At 45.8% G+C, this 25,782-nt stretch overlaps 1 protein-coding gene across 1 annotated transcript in view; it reads right to left on the bottom strand.

The window, feature by feature from the left end:
- RUNX2 (RUNX family transcription factor 2) overlaps positions 1 to 25,782 on the bottom strand; it is a 141,400-nt gene that overhangs the window by 29,855 nt on the left and 85,763 nt on the right. The window lies entirely within an intron of this gene.

Raw genomic sequence — 25,782 nt, 5'->3', positions numbered from 1 at the left:
GAGGTTCAGGTGGATGCCTTAGCGAGGAAGTTTTTCCCCAGAGGGTGGGTGACGCACTGGACAGGTTGCCCAAGGAAGGCTGTGGATGCCCCATCCCTGCAGGACACTTCAAGGCCAGGCCGGGATGTGGCTCTGGCAGCCCTGGGCCTGCTGGTTTGGTGACCTGCAACACAGCAAGGGGGTGGGCGGATGAAAGCACCTGGGTCCCTTTGCAAACACAGCCGTTTCCCTTTGTGATTCTTGTGATTCTATAGGTTGTCCATACAGAAGGCCCGTTGCCGCTTTGACAAAACACAGTCTGCTTAACTGACTAAATTCATTTTTCATACAAATGCCTTTGGTGTGAGAAGGGCTTCGCAGTCCTGGAGATGCATCACACTTGACATTCGAGAGGGTGGTTGCCGTCTGTTTCCAGCCGCCGAGGTAGCTGTGCTTTTCCAGGTGTCACTCTCTGATCTTAAAAGTGGAGGTGATGCTGTTATGGGGCTAGATGGATTTATTTTTACTCACATGATGTTGGAGCAATTCTCCAGCTCCTGCAGCTGCACAGGGCGCTTAGTGGTTCACAGCCCTTAAAGGGCTTTTTGTTGAGTTGGTGAGCACTGATCGGTGTGTTTGGAGATACGCTGCAGTGTGGCTCTTTTGTCTCTCTGAGTCAACTTAGACTTGGGTTTTGTTTAATCAAATAGATCTGTTTCCTAATTCTTTCCTCAGTTCTCAGGATGGTTTGGGGGGGGGGGTTGGGGTGAAAAAAAAAAGGTATTCATGCGGGCTTTAAGAGCTGCTGTAAACCAAATGTACCCTTCCTCTTATTCTTCTTTAATAATAATTATGTAAAAATAAATAACTAGTGACAATAAAAACAAAACAACTGAATTCAAATTATGCCACTAATTTCCACAAACGTTACAAGTGTCAGAAAATGACACCTACAACCTAATTGCACTGGAGGATTGGATGGGGCCCTGGGCAGCCTGGGCTGGTATCAATGTGGAGGCTGATGGTCCTGCCTGTGTTGGGAGGTTGGAGTTGGATGATCCTTGAGGTCACTTCCAGCCCAAAACATTCTATGATCCCATGATTCTATGAACTGGGTTTGGAGGAGCAAAAATATCTTTAAATATCTCAAAAAGTGAACATGATGCAAAAAGTCTCTCAGAGGTAACACAAAGTAAATGTAAACACATTTCTGCACTTGTTTTTATATTAATGTTATTTTAGTTTCCATTTCATTGCTAGAATTCAGATGGACATAGCAATATACTGACAGTGCACGCTACAGTTCTCCCACATGAATTGTTCCTGAATGCAGCGATAACACTCTTCCAGCTCTTTATGCATCAGAAATATTTATTCATTTGCCTTCATGGGAATATAAAGCAAAGCATACTAAATCAATAGCTGTGCAGAGGGTTTTGTTTTTCAGTAAGTCTCCAAAATAAAAATGACAAACTGATTCAATGGATCACATCTTGCAGCTCCAAAGCCTGCTATATGAGCTAAGCCAACTTATTAATCAAATGCTGAGCCAAAGGAAAACATTGATCAAACTCTTTATAGAGAATAATAGTCAGACCCTTCACTGGTGTAAAACGGAATAACTCGGTTTCTCTACCTTGGTTTATATTGCCTGAATGTCTATTCCACAGGCTTTAGCTGACAGCTCTTTTGAAAAATCAGTACATATTTTCACTTTCCTATTTGCATTATAGTAAAAGGTTTAGACAGCAAGTTCTTTGAGGCAGGGATTTCCACAGCTGTCTAGAAAAGAGCTGTGTGACTGCGTAACCTCAGTGTATTGGAGGAGAAATGGGTTTTCTCACCCCCTGAAGGGTCACCGTAGCTGAATGCACAAGGCTCTGCACCTGTTTTCCATTGCGCTGGCAGTGTGATGTGCTCATCGCTAACCGTAAAAGCACGACCCTGAGATCCTCAGAGTGAAACTGCTCGTCAGAGCTGTGGCCAGGAAGGAAGTTCCCACAGCTCTCAGTGTTGTTTTGTGTTGGTTATTTTTTTTTTCCTTTCTACCTCTCCTGTGTCAGGTGAACTGTCTCCATGGTGGCATCGTCTACTAGGATTGCTGAAGTGCTGCCAGCTTCCCAGATCACAAGCTGCTCTATTCACCCCACAGCTGTTCCTGCCACCCTTGAGTGTCACAGGCCACAGCGCACTTCCTCAGAGCTTTAGAGCTTTATATTTTAGATACAGAACAGAAATAAAAAGTACAGTGCAACAACAAGAAAGACGGGGATGAAGAGTCTGAGCTACCTGCAATGAGTATGAACCACTTTTGCAATCAAGCTTGTTTTTATCACTTCCCATTCAATTAACAGGATATCAACATGTCTGTGATGCCTCTTATCTATAAAACCATAAGCCCATGGGCAGGCCCTATGTAATGTTAAGCAGTCTTTTTTTAAAAACAGCAAAGGAAATGACATTTGTGGTCCATGATCACAAATGACAAGCCAGAAATCTAGATTTACTCCTCGCCAACCAAGCTGACTAATTCGCATCTCCTTCCCTTTCCTCTTGTTGCCTCTTTGCATAAGCTCTGTGCTTTCCTACACACTCATGTCACTCTCCAATAATGCCACCTGGAGAAATGATAAATACAAGACTTTATATATGTAACTCCATGCTGGGTCAGGTCTGAGATCCACCTAGTCCAGAATCTTGCCTCTGACAGTGGTCAGCATGACTACAAGAGAAAGCAGCCATGCACTGCTACCTCTCCAGGACACTGCAGATGAGGGCTGGTGGGCTGGGACTCCTCACTGTAAGGGCAATTATGGATGTAGAGCCCATCCAGGAGGAACTGCAGATTGCACCATCTTATGCCAGGTTACTGTTTAACCCTGTGCTACCTACTCCTTTCTTATCTCTACTAACTCACTTGCATAGAGAGTGTTTTTCAGGGAGATAGATTCCCTTTATAAACACTTGCTGCTCTTGTACATACTTTTTCCACTCTCCAGCCCTGTGGGATCACGAGCAACAGAACAGTAAATCTGCAAGATCTATTTCCCATATGACCGCGATTCTCTGTACTCTGCCATATTACAAGAAACATAATTAGGGCTCCTTCACCTGACAGATTAATGAGTTGAACAGTGAATGCCAGATAGTAGTAAATTAAACACCTAAACACTGCAATCACTGCACATAATATGATCGTGAAACAGCACATCTTTTGTAACGGTCCCAGCCATTTCTACACATAAATTCTTTACAACATATCAGTTTTATGGTGCTTTTTTACTGTACCTTGGTATAAATATTTATATTCATAGCTTGCCTTGCCAGTAAATATTTAGCATTTTGCTCTAAACGGTGACAGCCTCGGGTTCCTGCAAACACAATGCTGCATGGAGTTGTCATGTGAGACCACTTAATGAGCCACCACCAACGTGCATTTGGTAATAATCACCTTTTAGAAGAGCTAACAACTGCTCGACAGGCTGCTTGTTAAAGGCTGCGTGCCCTCGGACTCAAAAGACGGAGCTCCCAGAGTGGTGAAAGCAGACACATCCGCGGGGGCCTGGGAGCTTGATTGGGTTAGATTAACACACACTTGTGAAGGGAAGGAAAAACAACCCAGAACAGATCTCTGTTAAAGTGCTTAATCCTGTTTCAATGAGGAATAGTCAGATTATGCAATTTTAGGGGCACATCTGAGGACGAAAAAAACAACAGATCAAGTCATGTCAGACTCATACCGTGGTTGTATCTGGTTGACACAGATTTTGGGGATTTTGCTCAGGACTTGATTCTGAAATCTTGCCCTTGGTAGGTATTGATCATAAAACAGAATTCTTGCTTATCTGTATCACCGAGATGCCTGAAAACACAGATTAAGGCACTCATATATTTTAAACTTCCCTGAGTTCTTACACTTCAGGTGTAAAATGAGAGGCAACAACCTGATTAATCATAGAATCACAGAATGGTTGGGGTTGGGAGGGACCTCAAGGATCACAAAGCTCCAACCCCCCACCACAGGCAGGGCCACCAACCTCCACATTGATACCAGCCCAGGCTGCCCAGGGCCCCATCCAACCTGGCCTTGAACACCTCCAGGGATGGACGGGGCATCCACAGCCTCTCTGGGCAGCTGTTCCAGCACCTCACCACACTCACAGTAAAGAACTTCCCCTGACATCCATCCTAAACCTTCCCTCCTTCAACTTCAGACCATTTCCCTATATAGTAGGGAATAGTATTACTATAGGCTATAGTAATAATAAGAACAATAACAATGATAACAATAAAGACTTATTTGCAGCCCCCAACTTTTATAGCAGTCTGTAGAGCAACCAGCCCTGCCTGTACTTGGTACGTGTAAGCTTTACAGAAACACCTATTCTAGCAACTTATTAGCTGCCTGCTGCATCAGAGTGGAGTCCGTCTCACCTAATTAGCCATTGCTAAGCCAGTAATCTGCACAGAGCCCTTTTTGGAGATTGCAGTGCCTCAGCTTTGAAATCAGAGTTGGTCCTGCTTCATCACAGGCCCAAGTTCTGCTCAGCAACATCATCTTTATTCTAGGGATGCTCAACACCACAGCTGAAGGCAGATGAGGAGCATTTCCAAAAGAAAATGTATACGGGAGAAAGATCTTTCCCAGACTTTTCACAGGAAGAACATCCCTATCTCAAAAATCAGTCCTTACCATTTGATTTCCCATTCACTCAGAGCCAGGTAGCTCTGGTTGTGCCAGGCAGACCAAAAGTGAAGAAAAAGAGAACACAATATTCCTCTGACATAACACTGAGCTCTTTGCTGCGGTTACTGTACATGCTGTGATAATGTGTTTTGTGTAGGCATTGGGGCCTACCCAATGGTAGGGTCTGCCCTGGTCATTCTTCCAGCCCCACTGACACTTCTATCACTCATTACTGAACCAAAATATAGGAACTCTGCTGAAAAGCAGAATTGCATCTGCAGTACCTTGGCACCTTACAAGTCAACATAACACCTCTGCAGCTTCTTCTGAAGCCAGCTGAACCCTAGCACAGTGACCAGGAGCTACTCCAAATTCTGGATCAACTAAAATAAAACCCTAAACCAGCCCAGCCCAAAATACAGTTCAGAGGCACAAGGCTGAACAAAGCAGTCAGTAACCTTCATATCGGAATTACCCATCCGGTTTCAATTCTACACAGGAGGCTTGGTTTCCTCTCACAGACTGTTGTGCGATGTCACTGAGTACTCATCAGCCACTGCTGCTTTCTGCCTCAGAGACAGGGTTGTAAGGTGTTTTGGGATGGTGCTGGGAGCAATTCTGCATGTTTTTTTGCTATCTGGGATGTTGGCATCAGGAACAGCAGTGTGCTATCATTGCTCTGTGTTCAATGCCAAAGGAACCATGAGAATTCTCTGCAGCAACACAAGCTGAATCCTTCTGGGATCTGGGATGGATGTGCCCCTGTTCCCCCAGGTGTCCACAGCACATTTATTGCCACTTTACCGAAGCCTGGAAGAGCTTCAGGACCCTACATCTGGAGGTGCTGAGACACCTGCTGGGGTCGTCCAGCACTGAAGGCCACCTGCCAGTCCTTGATGTCACCTGCTGCTTAGGGCTGGGAGGGCAGGATGTGGGTTCCTGTCCCCAGTGCTGCGGGGAGCTCACAAACCGCCTGGTGAACACCAGCAGCTGGGAACACTCAGAAGGTGCAGATGTGAGGGTATCAAGCAGAGTGTCCCCAAAGGGCTGGGTGTCCAGAGAATAGTGTTGGGGAAAGGTCTGCAGGTAGGTCAGCGATCCATCCCTGCAGGGCACACTAGTGAGCATCCTCCTGCACAGGGGGTATAGCCATCCCCCAGAAAACAAGCAGGGAAGATGTTTATTGCTGTGGGTCATATTTCTAAAGCCGCCTTTAACAAAGAGACCCTTAACCAGGTAGCAAAGGGTGAGCGCCAGGATGTCAACCCCCCTGCCAAAACAAGGATGGACAGAGGGTGCGAGTCCCAGCCAACCCCATCCTTCAGAGGTGAGGATTTATTCAGCACTTTGTGGAGCTCTTGTGAAATAAAATCACAGGGTGGCTTTGGGGTTGGAAGGGCTCCAAGAGACTGCCCAGTTCATCCCAGCAGACCGAGATGCTGTGGCTTCCATGCAGGACAAACACCACTGCATCGGCACAGCTCAGCTTCCACTTTTCTACATTTACCTGTGTTTTTCTCTATTTTTCTCTCCCTTTCTTCCCCCTCCAACGAGGCTGGGCTGCCAGCGGGGTGCGGGGGAAGGAGGTGTGAGACAGCCGAGCCCTGCGTGTGGGCTGCACTGCTGTGGGTTTCGCTTTGCATGAGTGCATTGCGAGCGTTAGGCCGCGCCGGGAGTGGGTGTCAGCGGGTGTCTGTGTGACAGCCAGCCCTGCGCTCTGCCTGCGCGTCCCGTAAATGCTTCTGCTGTGCAAGTCAGCGCTGCGGCCTTTTCAGAACAACTAGCAAACCAAAGGGTTTGCTGCGTGCTGCTCGCCAACCCCCAGCCTGCAAAGAGCATTTCCCAGCTTTAAGGACAACCCGAATGTGCTGTTGTTCCTCCTAGACCAAAAGCTTATACTATGAAACAGAAGAGCAGTGTTATATAATCCCAGCTTCTGAGCTCAGACAGCTTTAAGCCACAATGGTTAGGAGGAGGCTTTTTTAATTGATTTATTTATTTTTTTTACAAGAATAATTCCCTTCTCATTTCCCTGAACGCAAATAGTCATAAATTGCCCCCACTTCTCCCAGCGTCATTTGCGAAGCTCAGTCAGTGACTTGCTGGTCCTTAAGCATGGTGGATGGGTGACGTCCACTGTGTCTCTCCTGGATTTGGGTGGACCAAGCCCCCACTGTTTGGCTGGACAAGGGGATAAAGGAGATGATTCATTTCACAGCATTCCCAGCTGCTGGTGGGAGATTCATGCCCAGACAGAACCCCTTGGGGCTCGGGCACAGCTTCCCGGGGCTGCTCATCCCCGTTCCACTGCTCCACTAAATTCTGGCCACTTCATTCGCACTGGAAAGGAAGTAAATTCATAGAGGTTGAAGCAGATCACTGAAACACCGATTGCTGAAATACGCCTCATTTATCAGCCTATCTCTGTCTCCAAATGATCTACACGATAGGGATGAATATTAACTTCCTTTGAAGAAAATAAAGCGAAGCAGCCACATGTTTTACCTGGCAAACGTAGTCAGGGGTGATTCATTCCAAGAACGCTCTGAAAAATCCCCACCTCACTTTTACCTCTAGGAAATTCCCTTTTCATGGGAATGAAAATCACGGCTCCCACGCCCACAGATCGCGGGGCCGTGGCACTTGGCAAGGTTATGGACAGCATGCAAGCATACAGCCACAAGCAGCGCTTTCCTTCACCCGCATCTTACAATATGTATTTCTTTAATCAGCATATTTTTTTACGGTGGGTTTAAGCAGCTTCCTCTGCTCCCTGTTGTTGGTTTTTCCTTTTTTTTATTTCTCTCTTTTTTTTTTTTTCTTTTTTGCCCCTACGTCGGGTGAAACCCCTGCAGGGAGAATGGAGCAGCAAAAAAAAAAAAAAAAAAGGAAAAAAAAAGAGAGAGAATAAATAAATAACGAAGAAAATGTTTCTCTTTCCCTCTCGATGTCAGGAATGTATGGAAAGCTTTAGGCTGCAGCAGTATTTTGACACTGCGCACAGTACTGCTCCCCTCCCCTATTCCTTTGAGGTTCATCTTTCAGACCACAGCTCTGTTCCGCTGCCAACTCGTTGGAAGTGTTTAGTGACTGGAGAACTGTTGCCTGCTCTCTTCAGAACTTCACACTTCATTTTTCCAGATCCCTGCGAGCAGCAGCAAATATTTCACCAGCCTGGTTTGCTGGCTACCACCATAAATCAGACTTAGAACCCAAAAAAATATCCAGGCCTGTCAAGGCATTAGGCTTTTATTTTCAGGCTGGATCCAGTGGTAAATGAGAGCTTGTATTTTCCTTTAAAACTGTAAAGGGATTTTAAGGATTGTCGTTGGACAATGGCCAGATTCAGAAGATACAATGCAGAATGTAACCGGTTTGAGGAGATTTTATAAAGTCTGAAGTATGAAAAATGGCTTTTCTTAAAGGTTTTTCAATGAGATGTGGAGCTGGGCTTGAATTTCATCAAAGGTTTGGTACACGTTGTTGATGAGGAAATGGACTTGGAAGGTGAGGAGGATGCTCCCAAGCGGGTGGCAGCTCCAGCCCGCACCTTCACATCTGCCCCAGCTATCACATGTGTGACAGCGAGGAGGAATAGATTAAATAGTTACTGGCTTGCTATCAGTACCTTTGCAATTTATATATGCAATAGGAGTCTGTAGGACATTGTGGATTTGGGGAAGTTTGTAAGGCAAAGATGCTCAGGAAGCTTGCCCTTAGCTGCCCAGGCCAGCTTTAGGTTGCAGTATGATGTTTTTTAAGACAGCCTCTCGTAGCAAACAGCCCCAGTTCCCTCAGTCTGCTCTTCATTACCCTAAACAAGCAATGAATAGAAACGAGATGGGGAGTCTAGGAGTGCGGCCTGATTGCCAGCATTGTCAACGGCTTGCTCCCCGACCTTGCTCCGCTAGGCTTCTGAAATCTGGTAGCTGTACACAAATCCCATTTTTGTATGATAATAGCCAAACTGATTTGCACAATTTAGCTGCAAAACACACCAGGGAGCTTCCAGGCAGCAACAGCATCACTGGCATCAGCGGCAGTTTGCTACTGAGGCGCTGTCACATGTCCTGCACTTCATTTTCCCCATTCTCAAGAAAGGAGAAGACTTGATCCAGACAAGGTGACCACACTGCTGTTACTCATTGCTCTCATCCCAGTCTGTCTTCTGTGTATGCCCCTGAGCTGGGCAGAGTTGAGGTCTGTACCTTTGCCATGCATTCCCAGTAACCCAGAGCAGACTGGCTCAGTGTTCCTCTCTTGGAAGGAACACCTTGTCATGCCCTTCTCCATGCCAAGATGTTCTGGGGACATGTGACAAAGCCATGGTGAACTGTAATTAAACCAGATATAGCAAAGGTGTTTTATTTTTATTTTTTTTATTCCATCGGGCAAGGGTTTGGATTTAGGTGGTCCTGTGCAGAGCTGGGGGTTTGACTTGATGATCGTGTATATGTTCCAGCTTGGGATATTCTATGATTCCATCTGAAGTAGCCCTTCTCTACCCCAGTGTTTCCTATACCATCCTACTCTGCAGCTCCTGAGACAGTAGTTTGAACTCTTACTGTCAACCTACAGCAATGTCTTTCCTCTGCCACCATGCACCCCATTGAACAATTGGCCTCTCCACCAGCCAAGCCTCCATGTCCATCTGTGCACATGCCTCTGGCCACCTCCAGTGTGAATTAACGGGGTTAAGCTCAAGATATTCCCTTGTGCAGGTTTAGGATGCAGTCAGTCCACATGTTGGAGCCGCCATGTGTGCAAAGGTCTGCATAGGGATACACAAAGATGGGCTCTGAAGCAGAGCACTACCAAAGGCATTTTGGTAATGAAGGAGAGTGCTCTGAGGGCTTTTTTTCTATGTGGAATGATACAAAAGCACAGAAACCATGGGAGAGGAGTGATAAAGGTATCTGGCCACTGTTGCCTTTTTCTCTCCAGGAGTGCCAAGGGGCTGGCTCCCAGGCAGATGGCATGCCTGACATAAACTATATAATTAAACATCTCTTTACACAGCAAAGATGCTGCTCTCTGCACCCACAGGAGCTCTCCTGAGCTCCCATCTCCCTGGTGAGCTGGGGGCATTCTCTGCCACCAGCACTGCCAATGAATTCCAGCAACTCCCGAGGTCTCTCTGCCTTGTCTCCCATGGCCATGGTTGAGCTGAATGGTTTCCTTTTACATTTCCCTTCTGGTGCCCATATTCTGCTCACCTTATTGCTTGCTACTCCTCTTGCAAAATTTCCCACCTCCTCTGACCTTGCTACCGCTGCGTCTTGGGTGTTCTGCATTTGAGGCTGCTTCAGCAGCAGGCTCCGAGTCAATTAATTTTCCAAATCACAGCTAACTCAGCAAGGCATTCATGAGCAGCAAGGTGGGGAGGCCAACAGTGCACGAGGGAAAAAAAATAATAAAAAAAGAGGAGCTCAGTTTCCCAATTTAGCCTGGTGTGTAGCAGGGGTGGCCAGGAACCAGCACTGGCTGCTGAGTGGGACAATTTTCCAGGTATGCTAAGAGCGCAGACACCGCGCTCAGAGTCAAAGGGAAACAAAAGCACCAGCCCTTTCTCCATGGCAGGATCAGACCCTTGGCAAAATGACTTCCTACCCCAGGAGCTGACATAAGACTCCACACTTCCAGGCAAATAAACACCTCTTGGTTTCAGCAGCTATCTGACACGGGTGTAGCTGAGGGCAGGTCAAACCTCATACCTCCCCTACATTTTTAATAGCTACCAACGCACCGCCTCTACTTAAGAAATGCACTCACTAATAACTACCCTGACTGATTAACATGGTTCAGTACAGACCAGTTCCACCTTTGCCTCCACCACAGACTTTCAGGCTGATTTGGGGCAAAATTGCTTTGTGCACAAACAAGTTCCCACAGGGTAAGCAATGGCTCAAAGTGAGTCAGCCCTTCTATCCTAATTGCATTTCTCGCTCTCTGATGCCTGGGCAGCCAGGCACAGATTGCTGCTCCATGGAGATGGGATGGAGCTTGTGCCCAGTGCTTGCTGTTGGCTTCCTCGGGGTAACAAGCACACACAGGTATGGCAGGGGAAGCGAAATCTCGCGCCCTTGTTTGCCCTGCAGCAGTTTGTTTGTGTGCCCACACTCCCAGCCCAGTAGATTCAGTTGGAGCAGGGTAGGAGGATCCCAGTTTCTGGGCATGGGTCATGACCACAGAGAAAATGTGACACCATGTTTCCTGCCTTGACTGGGAACCATGACAGGGAAGCTGCAAGATGATCCAAGAAATAGGTCTGCACTGCACTTTGGAGGTCCACACTGTCATTTAAGCCCGTTAACTGGCACGGTCCCAGTTTCACCTGGTTATACCACTGCACGCTGGTGTGCAGACAGACCTCCTCCTCTGGTCTCTCTTACTTCAGTAGGGTTAACAGCTCTCTCCTACTAGCCAATGGGTTGCAAAGACAAATGCACCCCAAGTTGGGAAGCAAGCAGGAATGTTTGCTTCATCATAGGGTGCAGTAAACTGGGAAGATAACAAAAAAAATGTGCTCAACCACATCAAATACAAAAGGACCAGGGTCCATTTTTTGGCCAGAAGGCCAACAGCTCGGCTATGTCCATGGGACTCAATTTAGCCTCCAGATCAGGCTGGTCATGTCCAAAGTGCCCACTGGGAGTGGTCCCTGGCCTCTGCTTGCTCCTCAGCTATGCCAGACATTGTATGAGAGGCCAGCACTGCCCAGGCTCTTTCCAGCAATTCTGTTAGGGCACATCCTTGCTAGAAACAGGCAATCAGTGTGGCCATTGAACTGCTTAATTTATTAGTACAAATGTACCCTTTCAGACTAGCTTTCACCATTAAAATGCCTTTTCTTTGGATAACCATCTTTACTCTATTGTTGTCTTTTCATTGCCCATCACAGCTCTCTGCTGTGGACATTTGCAAGAAAATGCAACTCTGCGCCCATATGGCATTAATTATTTCATGTAATCTCTGCCTTCTCTCCCAAATGGACCACCTCTTTCCCCTTCTCCCCACCTCTTTCTCTAATCTAAGGAAAACAAGAATGATTTCCATCAAAGTTTTCCATGCCCAGGTTCAGTCTTGCTCTTCCTCAATTAGATGTTAAACCAGAAATACTGAGCTCTATTTTGAAGAAAGTAGCACTACAGCCCTTGGCAGTGTTGGAGAAATTAACAATGCCCCTCTGATTTTGGAAGCCTTAGAACCGAGCTAGCTCACAGCATGGACTCAGAGCAGACTGAATCCTTCACATCCAGGTCATTCTCCCAAACCCCTGCTGCACAAATTGCCTTAGGAGGAACAAGATGAACTTCAGTCCAGTTTGCCCAAATTTCCATGAATCTATAGGATTCAAAGCAAGAAGAGAACTTGAAATTTATATGTTCTTCTCATTTTCTCTTACATCGCCTCACTTCTTCTCCTTAAATGCACTGAGTTTCTTTAACATGCCCTGCTCTAGAGATCTTAGTTCCTCAACAAAACCTGCCCTGGGTATCCTCCTTTGCTTTCTCAGAGTTGCCTCTGGGTTTGTCATACTCCTGGGCTGTGAGGAAGCATGTCTGGACAGTCCCCCAAGACTGCATTATGCTTTTATCTCACCTCATCTGAGTAATGCACACAATCCTATTCCCTCTGAAAACTGGTTTTGGCAAGATTTCCTCCAGAGCTGAATGACTGGAAGAAGCATTGAGCGCTTCAATGTGGGGTTGCCATACAAATCTGAAGTTAAGATGAAGTTCATTACTAGTATGTATTATCTCTCCCCAAAAAGAAAACTCCTTTCTTTCATATGTAAGTGCACAATAGCCCCTGGCAACAGCTTCAGTTCAAACTGTCCACCTCAACGCGCCTATCTGGAACTTACCAAAACTTCCCATCCCAGCCCCACCACATCCCTGACTTCTCCCAGGAGTGGCAATGGCAACATATCCTCACATTTGGGAACTGTGATGAGTCCTGTCTTCCATCTGGAAAGCCAAATTCCCATATAGTTTAGGTGAATCTAATGTTGAGGAAGACCCCCAATAAGCAAGGTGTTTCAAGTTTTCAAAGTCCCATCACTGAGTGCTTTTGCTGACTGCTTGATCCCATCCTGGATATGACCTCTCCTTGAAGTCCCAGCTTGCCTCATAAATTCAGCATTGCTGATGGTATCTCTGGCTTCTCCAGCACTCCAGATCCCATTGTGTCCAAGACAACCCTCACATGGCAACCAGTGCAGCCCAGTAAATAGCAAAGCTCATCTAGTTTCAACCCCCCTGCCATGTGCAGGGTCGCCAACCACTAGACCAGACTGAGCCACATCCAGTGAATGCCTCCAATATAACACAGCAGAGAGATGAAGTCATTTAATATCATGGCAAGACGTGGAATAAGACATGGCATAGTAGGTATAAAGCCTATGAAGCCTATATACTATTGTATATCATTCTTCTTTTTCTTTCTTTTTTTTTTTTTTTAATTGAATAAACATTGGAAGCAGCTGTTAACACAAACAGCAGAGCTTATCTTCTTCCTTAAATCAAAATCTCTCCTCTTGGTGATGTCACACAGTAGCTTGACTCTGACAGGTCGTAGTGGCATTTCCTGCACAATGGAAATAATGAGACCGTGGGTTTGCTGGGAACTTCCTCTGCACATACGTAGACACAATTCTCCTCCTACCTCCCACCGTCCGTAATCACTGCTCTGATGAAGTGTGACCAGACCAGAAAAAAAAAGTTATGATGTGGGACAGCAGATTCAATGGAAAAACATCATTTGTTTTCTACCCAGAAGAGATCGTTTTTGTTAATGCTCTTCGATAAACTACAGCGTATTCTTTACAGAAGCACTGAGAATGGGAGCCTGTGCCTTTTCATCACTCGAGCGCTCTTGCTTTCGGTTGCCTGCCTATGAATAGGAAAGTCTTTGTTCTGCCCCGTTTGGATCACAGCTCCAAACACGAAGCCTGGAGGACTCACAAGGCTTTCCATGCCTCCTGGTCGTGCTCCCGCGAGAAAGCAGCCGCACAGACAGACTGCTTTGTTTGTGCTTTCTCTGAAGTCGCAATTTCTTCCACTAAATGTTTACGCATTCCAAAGTCAAGCAACTTGCCTTACATCTTGGGAACCCAGTGCTGCTGGTGCTCTATGTTACTTGCAGGAAGACTTGGAGATGTATGCTTCATGGTTTTGGTTAATGAGGTGATTTACTTTTTTCTTTTTTTTTTTCCATCAAAGCTAAACTCCTGCTGAAACAAAAGCACAGCTAACATTTATTTTGGGGCTGATGGGAGTGTTTGCATGAATAGCTTGGAGCTGGTAGTAGGACCCTCTCTTGTAAGAGTCATGGGAGAAAAGCTCTAATCAGAGCTCTTCACAAATTCAGTTTTCCCTTCATTTTCAGCAAGTTTGAAGTCAAGTTGCTTTGTTTTAGTGTGGACTGTATAAGACTTCCCCAGTGTCCCCAGGCCTGACCTGGAGTACAAGCCATAGACACTGGCAATGGTCCCACTGGTGCCTGGAGTCCCCAGCACAGGGCACAAGCAGCAGGCTGAGAGCAAAGGCAGCTCCTGAAGCCCCTGAGTGCTTGCTCATCACTTGCTTGGCCTAAGACTGAACCAGGGAGCAAGAGGCGAGGAATCTGTTCTTCACACATATATTTGCAGTGTTGCCAGACTCCTAGGTTACTCATTTGTGAAGGTTCTTCCTGCTTTGCTTTTATTGCTCTTTCAACTCAGCCTTTTTCTTTTTTTTTTTTTTTCTTCTTTCTTTTTGAGTACAAATGAACAAAATTCTTCAAACCCATCTGCATTGCTATCAGACATTGTTTTTTAAGAAAATCTTGGCACTGTTTCTGAAGTTTCCCTCTGTACACTTTCCTGTTCGTGTATTTCCATCATCCAGGTATCATCACTCAATAACCATACTGCAGCTGTAATGCTTTTCACATGGAAGGAATTGTGTTTTATTGATGGCAAATGTTGTAATGCACTTTCATGTCAAGATGAAAATCTGAAAAAGAAACTTTTTATAGTGCATGCTACATGAAACCTCTGCACTGAGCTAGTCTGTAGAGAGAATATACTCAAGTACACATATGCTGTGACTATATATAGTAAATTAAACAGTCCTGGCATGCAGGAGTGGGCACAGGAACACATCCTTACTGCAGTGTTTTTAGCATGGGCACAGTCAAGTAGCACTCTCCCAAATTATTTCCAGGCATAGAGTGAGTGTTAGTAACACCAAGGTCTGCTCTAAGCAGGCAGTTTGGATGTGGTTGTTCTCCTCTAGAGGAAAATTGTATTTAATGGAATGGATTTGATAAAACAATACCAAAGGGTCCAGGCACTGTTTGGTTCATGTGCCTGCAGGGATCAGTTCTACCCTGGAAATGGATAAGGACACGTTGGGAGCATTGCTCTCCTCCCTGCCCTGAATTCCATGACCACAGTAGGGAGCAAACTCTGCATGGGTCATGTCTTTAATGGCTTTATTGCTGAAGGAGTTCCTATTGAAGCCTAAGCACCTCACAGACACTGGAACAGGTTGCCCAAGGAGGCTGTGAATGCCCCATCCCTGCAGGCATTCAGGGCTGGGCTGGATGTGGCTCTGGGCAGCCTGGTCTGGTTGTAGGCAACCGTGCACACAGCAGGGGGTTGAAAATAGGTGAGCATTGTGGTGCTTTTCAACCCTTGCCATTCTATGGTTCTATGATTTACAGTTTTTATGTAGTGATCTCTTGGTTACTATTTTTCTATTTCTGGCTGGGGCTTTCTGCTACTGAGCACAAACTTCTTCCTGCCTCCCTCAAAACCAACACCACTGACAATCAATTCATGCATGAATCTTTCCCTCATTATTTTTTGCAGGGGGATCCCTAGCTCTGCTCAGTACCAGAACTGATGCGGCTAAAATGCATGAGACAAGGTGCCCTCCCAGCTCAACCCCAAGGTCTGGCTCAAAATACATCGATGTGAGCAACGGGCAAGTTGTCCTGCAGTGATTTTGGCCCCAGCAAAGCACAAAGGTTCGGATACAGCTTTGGAAAAGCTTTCTGGGAGATTTCCAGCTTGTTTTTTTTCATAAACACAGTGTTTAGTTATACTTTGGGAAAGCAACCAAACCCATGGCTGCTTGTCCAAATGAGCCTTGAAGGTTTTTTGAGGAATGGCTCTCCAACTCTCTCGTTATTTGTGCAGTTATTAATATCAGTGTATTTGCATCTGATTTGTACAATATGGCAATAAGGTTACCACCTGTCCCAAATGCAGAAAACACTGCCCATTTTCCTCTTCAGTTGATGACCGGAGCAGATTTCTATACACCACTGTGAGGAAAACCAGAAAACTCAACCCTAAGCCCAGAAACTAACTGGCCAGGTGTTTGGTTTGATCAATTCAAAGGCTCTCACTACTGTTCAAACCTCCTGAGACAGTTCTTGGAGTTGGAAATCCTTTACAAAAGTTTGTACGATATATATATATATATATGTATGTATGTATATGGCATGTATATGTATATGTATATGTATATGTATATATGTGTGTGTATATATACATATATACATATATATATATATATATGGCTCTTTTCCTATTTTTGTGAAAAATCAACTTAAATAGTTGAAAATTCTGATTTCAGCACCCAGAACTCTTTTCCAGTAATGAGACATATCATGTCCATCTCTAGATTGCCCCCAACTCCACATTCTTTTTGTACCATCTTCTGTTCCAGATCCCAGGGCAGATGCCTCCAATCTTCCTTTACATTCAGTAAGGATAACACTTCTGGAGCATAACTTAACTTCTTCCTAAAGTGAGTAATTAATCTGGTCTAGATCAAAATGTCATTTCACGCTATTGACTATGAAGGGAGCGAATGCAGGCTAACTGACTGGCCCAGGTATGGGTTTTTGTTTTGATTTAGACAAGATAAACTCCATCCTATCTCCTTGGACTCCTGAAGCATTTGCAGAATTTCTTCCCACAGAGCTCATCCCCATGTTGAGTTATGTGTTGTGATGCACAAGCATCACTTTGTCAGTGATTCACAGTAGAAAGATTCACGCCTGACAAAACCTAGAAGGGAACGCACTCCTCCTTTCTCCCAGGGATCACCACCATTAGCACACACACTCTCTTTCTACTTTGCTTTCTCCCAGCCTTCATAAATCCCGCTTTCCTTTCTTCACCACAGCCTCACCTCAGGAGGTGTGAATGCTCCCATTTGCACAGCCAACAGGAAAAAATCGATTTGCACAAGCTCAGCTTAATGAGGGCAAATTAACCCTGTGATTTAGGAGACCAGTGCACCAGGTGGAGGTCCAGGCAGATTTCAGGAGTGCACAGGACAGGCCAAAAGAAGCCCAAAGGGCACAGACCTGATAGGTAATCTTGATAAGAAAAAAACTTCCTGCAAACTAGCAGAGCCAGGAGGAAGGAGCTACTCTGGGTCTATATAATGTCCCCACCTAGAAGCTTGAGCTACAATTGAAAAAAAACAACTTTAGAAAATAGCCAAGCCCAGTTTAACAGATAACTGTTTGTCATGGATGGCAAGACAGAGCTCGACGTCTTCTCTGAACACACCCCACCTGGGGTTCCTGGAAGTGGCTCAAGTCTCTGTTTTGTAGAGGTGCTGCCTTTTGCCCAGGGCTCAGACTGGCTTTTTACCTCAATTTCAGCTCAAGATCTGAAAGAATAATCCCAGGATGAGGTCCACAGGGATGAGCAGTGTGGCCATCAGGCAGCACCTCCAGGGCCATCATGTTCCATAGGGTGTGAAGGGATGGAGATCAAGTTGTTTCAAATGGAGCATCTTCCTGCCTTGCTTGCACTCTGCTGGCCTTTGAGAAGACTTCTTATAATTCTTAATTCTCTCCTGGTTTGTAGCGATAGAGTGAGAAGAGCTGCCATCCCCTCTTGTTTTTCAGATGTTTATATTCAACATCCTGAGTTTATTCATAAAGCAACGAGTCCGCCTTTAAAAACCAAGGCCAAATCTAGGTCAAATGCGATAAACATGTTAGCTTTTGTTCTGCAGAAGTGGAGAGCTCAGGCACACGGCTGTACTCCCGCAGCTCAATGGGTGTACTGAGGGCCGCACGGGTGAGGCCAAGCACTTTGAAACCACTTCTACTGAGGTTTCGACAGATGTGTTTTATCTGACATTTCCCAGTAGTAACCATTTGAATGGTGTCATTTAAGTGTTTGGGCCCAAAACCTCCCCAAGGGCTCCTATTTTTCTACACAAGGTAATTTATTGCGGTAAACATGGAAATACGGAAGCAGGAAACACGGTCATGTCTCTTAGCAGAGCTTCTAACGCTGGTCCCAGGATGCTCCACACCATGCAGTGCTGCTTCGCCAGTTGTCCAGTTTGGGAGAATTCTGGAGTGCACCTGTATTTCCATTGAAGGACATCTGCACACAGAGAGGACTGGTGCACAGTCTAGTTTTCTCCCAACAATAGAGTTGGGATATGCCAAGAGGGTACCCAAGCCACAAATACATTGATGATCAGAAAGGAATTACAGAGCACTTCTATTGCCTAATGTTGACTCAGCCCTCCTTACAGTCCAGACTTGAAATCACAAAATCAGTGGGTGGAAGGACCTTAAGGCTCAGCCAATTCCAACCCTTGCTGTGGGCAGGAATGCCTCCCACTAGACCAGGTTGCCCAAAGCCCCATCTCCAGCTTTTGAATTCACTTATTTACAAAATCACTCACTTTGTTTTCCTTTACTTTGTGTTTCTTGAGCTCTCCCTCTTTTTCATGAAAACAACTCAAAGCAGCAGCAGCTATTCATAGAGGTTGCTCCTACCCACAGCAGGACGTGACAGCCCAAGAGAAGTTAGAGCAAATAAAATACAAATACTGAAACTAGACTCATGTGGTTCAGCCCTTTTCCTCTCCTATCTTCAGCATCTTTGCGACATCACCGTGATGGCTGATAATAAAACTGAGGTCAAAATGTCAAGAAAACAGTCTGTTTTTTTTTTTTTTGTTCCAGCCAAGAAAAGCGACATCTCCCAGCTTTCTCATGGCTTTGTGCAGCCCAGAGTGTGGCCAACCTTTGCTCAGAGCAGACAGAGAGGTTGGCTCAGGGGGTGGCATCAGCTCAAATCATATCACAGCTGTCAGTGTGCCTCCAAGCCTGGGACACCTCGTTTTTCCTGGATGCTCTCTGCTTTTCTGCATTGAGAAAAAGCCTGCACCTCCTTTTAGGAAGAAGTTTTTCACCCAGAGGGTGGAGATGCACTGGAACAGGTTGCCCAAGGAGGCTGTGGATGCCCCATCCCTGCAGACATTCAAGGCCAGGCTGGATGTGGCTCTGGGCAAAACCCCAAAGCCCAAAGCTACTTTTCAGGGTGCTTCTCCCAGCAAGGAAGCTGGAGCTTTCATATTTTTAAACATGTGGGTACTTCATGTGTTTGTAAGTACTTGTATTGAAGTACGTGTAAGAAATTCAGTACCTCAATGCTGCATAAATAGAATCGTAGAATCATAGAATTATCCAGGTTGGAAAAGACCTTAAAGATCATCAAGTCCAACCACAGGGAAGACAGAAATAGGGGAAGACCTACAGCCTGCTGATCCTAACCCTTAGATCTCAACAAAGTAGTGCCTGACCTAAGGAGGTCCTCTTCACTGAGCACATGCTGGGACAAATGCTTTTCTCTGGAGGTGTTTAAGGAAAGTTTAGATCACAGAATCACAGAATTATCAAGGTTGGAAAAGACCTAGAAGATCATCTAGTCCAACCACTACCAATACTTCCCGGCTAAATCATATTCCTCAACACAACATCCAGAATGTTGCGTTGAGGGACATGGTTTAACCTATTGGCGATAGGTGGATGGTTGGACTGGATGATCTTCTAGGTCTTTCCTAGCCTTGGTGATTCTGCGATTCTATGATTGATTCTCCTTGTCAACTTCATGGTGTAGAAATGTGATTGGGTAGATAATGGCAGGACAAGGGAAAATGGTTTGAAGCTGAAGAAGGGAAGATTTAGGTTGGATGTCAGGGGGAAGTTCTTTACTGTGAGAGTGGTGAGGTGCTGGAACAGCTGCCCAGAGAGGCTGTGGATGCCCCGTCCATCCCTGGAGCTGTTCAAGGCCAGGTTGGATGGGGCCCTGGGCAGCCTGGGCTGGTATCAATGTGGACGTTGGTGGCCCTGCCTGTGGTGGGGGGTTGGAGCTTCATGATCCTTGGGGTCCCTTCCAACATGGGCCATTCTATGATTTTGTGATTCTGCATTTTATTACTTGAAAAAGTCACTCCTCTACATTTCTTGCTCATAATGCTTTTAAAGCTTTATTTTTAAATGAAAGTAGAACAAACATCTAAAGAATCATAGAACCACAGAAGGGTTTGAGCAGGAAGGGACCCCCGAAGGCCATCAGCGCCTGTGGTAGAAAAAAAAAATCGCTAAACTCCATCCTCCGTTTTCTCTTTCACTCCAGTTAGTTTTGACCTGCTAAGAATGCTTCCTGGCAGGCCAGTGGCATTTTCCAGAAAAATGACATCACAGGCTTTCAGTTCTTTGATATTTGCTTTGTCACAAATATTAACAAATGGGCACATATTTTATTAAGAAATGCTGATTTCTTAACAGAAGTTGCACAGCAGCCAGAAACACTTGGAATTAAACCAATAACTGAATTTTAAACTAAGCGAAGTAACTGAATCATAATGACTCTTCCTAAATAAAGCTGGAACGGAAGGATTCAGAGTGAGATCAGCTCCCCTGTCCCGCAGTTATCCTCACACTTATTTCTGACAGAATTCCAAAAGCCATCCTTGACTGAAAGCGGTGCTAAGTCCAGAGACTTCTCACCAATACCTGCCTAATCCATTGCACAACCCTTATTAAGTCACCATTGCTTCTGGGCACTTGGGAAGAGTGTGAGCTTAGGAGAACACCTTCGGAAATGAATTATTTCTCATTCCAGGAGGCAGCTGAAAACATCATTCCCCTCCTTCCTGATATTGGCTGTGGGTGTTCTTCTGAGTTCCACATCTTCCTTCTTTGAGGTTCAATTTCTTATATGCCCTTGTGTTGATGAAATGATGAGAAATGACTTTTGTGTTTCACTGGCAGGGTCTGAGGTATGTGGTTATTCATCCACATACATGAGCAGGAGGGGCTCTCATCAGGTTGCTTTACCTTTCACTTTCCTTGGTCAAAAACACTAGTGTGGGATGGAACAGTGCTGGTGAATGCAAGGACATGATGGGGTGGCAAAAGGGCAGCAGGGGGAGGGATCTCAGCTCATATCAGTTTTATGGGCCAGGAGGACTATAATGAGGCAGCACCCAGGATGCCGAAGGACTGACAGTGGCATTAAAAGGAACTTCAACAAATGGACGCTTCCCAAAATCATGGGCTGGATCTGGCTTTAGCTTTGGTTTTTGACAGAAAGAAAAAGCCAACAGCAAGACCTGAACGTTGACCAAGAACTTCTGGCAGAGTCACACAAATCACAATTGGAGCAGGGTTTGTCCCCCTGTGCCATGCAGGCCTGGATCTGGACACCCAAGCAAGGATAACCAGGTAATGCTGCAGCACATTGGCATGTTGTCTGTTGTTTTTTTTCAGCCATGAAGGAGCTGACAAGCCTCCCAGGGCAAAAACCTGCAGTAAGCAACGTGCCAGGCTTAACATGACCATCCCAAAAAAGCATCTCTTATAAATAAATGCAGCGTGCAGAAAAAAGCCCCAAAACTCTGATAAACAGAGTAACTGAAATGTGTTTCTAATTGGAAACTTATGAAAATAGCAATGGAGGGGATCCTCTTTGTCAGGCAGAGGCAGGGAGGTTCAAAACAGCACGTCCCAAACCTTCCCTTGCTGGCAAGGAGCAGAGTTGCACAAGTCCTCCGTAAACATCTTTATCTGCAGTCACCAGCCGGCAATCCTAAACACTGGACGAGTTCTCCCCATCATTTCACAATGTGTTGGGTTTTTTGCCTTCTGGTTTCTAGGAACTGTTTTCAAGGACTGTCAGTATGAGAAAAATGTGTGAACGTGAGGCACGGTCCCCTCTTTTTTCTCTTGGTCACTGCCTGACAGTGAAATAGAAATAGAAAAGGTATTGTATGTTACTGCCTGCCCAACTTTCCCTAACACTTTCCATCCAATACCTATAAGCGCATTACAACATGAGGGATCTTACTGTGATTTTGAAGATCCATGCCTGGAGGGCACTGCATGAGGAAATAAGGACAAGATGATGGAAGGAGAACTGCGAGGAGAGTGAGAGGCACCTTTCTTAATGCCCAGCACAATACCTTATAAAAAGACAATCCTTTATTGAGTAGTTTGAAATACTCTTTTCCAGACAAATGGACTAAGGAAAGAAAACAGAGTGGTGGGGAAAGTAGAAAACAGATGGAACAAAGATGCCAGTTTAAATCCCTGGCCTCTACACACCATGTTGCCAATATCTATGGCAAGGAGCAAGCCAAGCAAACCCCTCATCCACTGGCACTTCCTACAGCTGCACAAAACCAAAGGCTGTGAGTAGAGCCCCCAATCTCTGCTGTTGGTGTTGAGCCCCAAACCTGTGAGCTGAGCAGCATGGGGACAGATGGACAGATGGGATATCAGTCCCTACGTACAAGTCCTGCTGCCAAACAGCGGTTACAAAGAAAGACCGCTGAAGATTTCTCATACTTTTTGGCTTATTCCTCTGTGTTTGCTCTTAACAGAAGTCAGCTGTTCCCCTTCTCACTTGTGCAGCATTTGCAGAATAGACTGTAGCATCTGGCCTGGTTGTTATTAAAAGATGAGAACATCCTGCATTGCGAGGAGGACACCACTACTGGCAATGAACACAGAAAGATCCTTCACAGTCAGGTTTCCAGAGATCTGTCTGGATTATTATTTGCTATTATTTTTTCCCCCATTCTTTTTTCCCTCTCTGCAGACAGAGACACTGCTTTTCTTTCCTGTTTCCTGGCATTTCCCAGCCTGCCCTGGGCAGGGATAGCAGCGGTGCTCTCCTGAAAGGAGCTACCTGGCAGCATTTGAATGTCACAGCATCATTCTAAGCTGCTAAGGGCTTCTTTCTTCATCTGCGGAAATGAAGAAGTAAACAAACTGGGGAGGGCTGCTGTGGTGTTTAGGCTTGGACTTTATTTTTAAAGTGCTCACAAGTCAGAGCCTGGAGGAATACAGATGAAGGGATGGGAAGGGGAGGCCACTAAGTGCTGGACTCCTCTAGATATGTGACAAGGTTTTAAGACGTGCGTGTCCAAACCCAGAGATGGGGAGGGGAGTCAGGGGAAAAGCCACAGATTGCATTTTGGGAGGTTCGGGGTGGATGGTTGAGAGGCGTGGAAACAGGATGGTCCCAGAGAATCACAGAATCCTTAGAGTTGAATGGGACCTTTGAAGGCCTCACCTTGACATTCTGCAGGGATGGAGCATCAACCACATATCTGGGCAACATGTGCCAGTGCCACACCACAGTCAATCTCCATCCCCATCCCAGGGAGGCAGTAACACTGCCAGGACAAAGCCCAGATGAGCAGCTCTGGTAGTGGTGGTTTTGTACAGAGCTCCCTCAGAGCAGGAGACCTCCAGAGACCCCTTCCAGCCAGAGCTACCGTGATCCCTCATCAACAACACCAATACACATGGGCTGGGAAACGCTGGCACCCAAATCCACAGGTCTATTAATAGAGGGACCGTAGCTGATCTCTGCTGGCGCAATCACTCCTGCGTTTGGCCTGGTGGGGACTGTTAATCACTGGCAAGTTGCTGCATCACATCAGCTTTCCCAGGGTTGTTTGCCTTTCCCCAAGAGTTGGGACATCCCAAAGCTGCAGCTGCTCATCCTGATAGCGCTGCCAAGGAGCGGCCAAGCACTCACAGACTGCAGCCCGGCTCCTCTCCGCTCTTTTCCTGCCCCACTGCGAGCACGGAGGAAATCTGTTGAGGCAGCACAACTTGGCCCCGGCTCCACATTGTTTTTGACCAGATCAGCAGCCTGGAAACTGGGTCAATTTTTCTAAACATGCGGTTTAGAAATGTGCTGTTTCAAAGGACACTATCCAATGGTGTGAGACCAAACACTGGATTTGTAGTAAAAAGAGCTAAATAAGAAGAAACAAAACAAAACAAAACAGAAAGAAAATCAAAGCTTCTACTCACAATGAGAGAGTGCGTGGAAGGGCTCAGCAAAGTAGGAAAACAGTAAACTCCGTGGTTTGTGTTTAGGGAAACTGAGGTATAAAAAAAAGGCATCCAGAGATGTTGGAAAATCACAGCTGGAGATGAAATTTTTCAGCTACATAACCAAAACTAATCTGTGTTTCCTTTACAAGTTATCACAAATATAATTCTAAGGGTTTTCTTTTATTCTCTCACCTCAACTGCAATGGCAGTGGGAATGCGGGGAGATCAGGGAGTGCTTCAGACAAGTAAGACAAGGAGCTCCAGATAGGCAAACTCTGGAAGTTAGTATCAAAGAGGGAAATCCAAGACCACATACAACCTGGTTAACACAGTCAGCTTTAGAAACACAGGTTGCATTATTTGGTGCCAACACGGTGAGGTGCTGAGTTGTAATGTCAAATACAACTCCATCTCCTGCTTCCCCCTAAGGGCTGTAAGTCTTCACCCCTGTGATCCACAGTCATTCAGCCCTGACAACCCAAGAGCAAGAGATTATTTACTCACGCTAAAAGGGAGGAATGACAGCTGTCATTGCTCGTCATAGGAAGCATCTTTAAGTCTTATCTCTCAACAGTACTCTGAGTTTGCTCTTCCCCCACCACTCCACATGTCACTGTATGAGTAACACTGCTCATTTTGTCTCAAAAGTGGCTAATTTCTGGCTAAGGCATGACAAGAGTCACCTCCTCAAGATATGAAAGGGAAAAGGAACCAAAAGCAGTACCTCCTAAAAGGTACTCAAGGTACAAGGTACGGGAAAGCCTGTGGGAATCACTCTACTGGATCAGAATGATGGTTTGGTTCTTTCAGTCCTTGTGTTGGCCATGTGAGCAGTAGATATACCAGGAAAAAAGGGCCAAAAACCAATAAAAGGCAGAGGGGTTATTCTACCTCCTCAGTAACCTGTTCATGCAAGAAATGCATCCTGCCAAAACTCCTTCTAAAAATCATGCAACTGGTTTTTAGCTTAAATAACAACCTGCAGCATGGAGCCCCTACCCCACCTCCTGAAACCAGGGTGTAATTTAGGCTGGAGAGCACCAGGAGGACTCCAGACAGACCTCCTGCAACAGCAGTCTCAGCTTTGTGTCAGACTGGGTCTTTATCTGGTTGGGTCCTTTAGGTCTCCAAGGATGGAGGTGTCACAGCCTCCCTCCACCTCTGCTGACCAGCCAGACTGTGAGGAATTGTTTCCTTTTATGAGTATGCGGGTTATGTAGGAAAGCAGGAATATAACAAGCCCCCACCTGTGCTCTGACTAGCTAAAGTGGATTGGCCTTTGTAGGTGAAGGCAATAGAAGTCCTAGCACTAATGTTACAGCAGCAATCCCCCCCAAACAAGGCATATGGTAGTACATCAAGCCGCACCGCCCTAAGTCCTGGATAAAGCTTCCCTGAAATCAAGACCCAGATTACAGGCTGGGATGGAATTGCTTTCAGAACCCCCCAGATATTATCTGTCTTCAACTACCACTTAAGAAGTGTGCAGATCCTCTGTAAAGCAAACAGGGTTTACAAAATCAGTACTAGTGATATTCAAGCTTCCTCACTGAACTTCAGAGTAAAAGGTTTCTTGAGGTGAACAGAACCTCGTACTTCTGTGCTACCGTTTCACACACAGACTCAAGGAATATCTGGGAAGGAAAAGAACTCGCTATGAAACCAGGCACACAACTCCAGTCCTCTCCTCTCCTCCTGCAGACAACTCTGGGTGAATCGAGCATTGCCTTCATTACCAGAATCTCCTCCGACCTGACATGAGGCCAGAGGAAGAATGGCCTCCTCCCCAGCCCCCCTCCCTGCCCATATATGTCTTTTGCTGCTTGGAAACTGTTGTGGCCTCATGCCACGCAAATCACAAGGTTATCTGCAACTAAACTCCTTGGGTCTGATCAGGAAGAGGTGAGGATATTGCAACCCCCATCCTGGACAAGCACCAT

Source organism: Coturnix japonica, chromosome 3 (genome assembly GCF_001577835.2).
Source record: "Coturnix japonica isolate 7356 chromosome 3, Coturnix japonica 2.1, whole genome shotgun sequence".
NCBI classification, from domain to species: Eukaryota; Metazoa; Chordata; class Aves; order Galliformes; family Phasianidae; genus Coturnix; species Coturnix japonica.
This window is presented reverse-complemented; position numbering and strand designations above follow the sequence as displayed.